This window comes from Drosophila nasuta, chromosome 2R (assembly GCF_023558535.2).
Source record: "Drosophila nasuta strain 15112-1781.00 chromosome 2R, ASM2355853v1, whole genome shotgun sequence".
NCBI classification, from domain to species: domain Eukaryota; kingdom Metazoa; phylum Arthropoda; class Insecta; order Diptera; family Drosophilidae; genus Drosophila; species Drosophila nasuta.
The window spans coordinates 23206635-23207604 of NC_083456.1; the positions used below are offsets into that span (position 1 = coordinate 23206635).

Below are 970 nucleotides of genomic sequence, written 5' to 3' on the forward strand. Positions count from 1 at the left end.
CTGATTGTCACAAATCAAAGCATCAGCTGATGCGCCAAAGCCTTAATTAAGTTGGCAACTCCACTTAGCATAGCTCAACTGTTGAGTCTATCGAACGGGGAGTAAGTATTGCATTGATCCACACAGAGATGCTTTGAGCACTCACTAAGGGCAGCCATCTTCACTTATGCACTTTTTTCACTGAGAACATTAATACATCAGACCAAAATTTGCAAAGAAAAATTGCAAAAATAAATATAAAATAATACTGCAACCGAGAAAGGAATGCCAACACTTTTGGGCATTCGAGATTTTCTTTTGTCCCAACTTGGATTGGCCGGCTCTTTTAGAGAATTTAGAATTGCTAAATTTTCTCTTTGCCACTGATTGGTAAGTAGTGTCAATCTGATTAGACCTTGCGGTAAAAATGTTATTTTATGCAGCTTATTGGTCATACCGCTGGCAATTGCACACGCTAGACCCTCCATAGAGTGTAATAGGTGTTGCACATTGCGGTCCTCGCCTTCCCCCCCCACCTGTTGAACAGGTGCCACTAGTGAAGCGCACGCGGATATTCACCCTAACCTGCAAGCCTAAGGGAGAATTGGTGAAGGCAGCGAACCTCGCTGCGAACAGCCAGCTAGAGTGGGAATAAGGCGATAATCTTGCGGCAGCGAATCTTCGCTGCAGATTATCAAACGGTATTCGATAGCGGCTAAGCGAAGGCGATACTAGAGACGTTCAAAGGAGCGTAGATCTTCCGGCGAGAGATCTACGGCTCCACACAAAACCCGCCAGCACCATCTGCATTGGATTGTTTTCGATCGTAAAATGCACTAAAAGTGCCAACATGGTTTGAATACTTGAAAAATTAAATTGAATTTGTAAATAGTACTTGTCAGATCAACTAACTCATTTTTCGACTTTTCACACAGCCAACATGGGTACATAGGGATTGATAGCCTGATAACCATAACCTTTATCATCTTTA

The 970-nt window shown here is 42.8% G+C and overlaps 1 long non-coding RNA gene across 1 annotated transcript; it reads left to right on the forward strand.

Moving 5' to 3' along the window:
* Nucleotides 1-210: 210 nt before the first annotated feature.
* LOC132785643 (uncharacterized) lies at nucleotides 211-769 on the forward strand. Its single transcript, XR_009632338.1, has 2 exons — nucleotides 211-369; nucleotides 423-769. It is a non-coding gene; the product is annotated as an uncharacterized LOC132785643 (long non-coding RNA).
* Nucleotides 770-970: the final 201 nt, after the last annotated feature.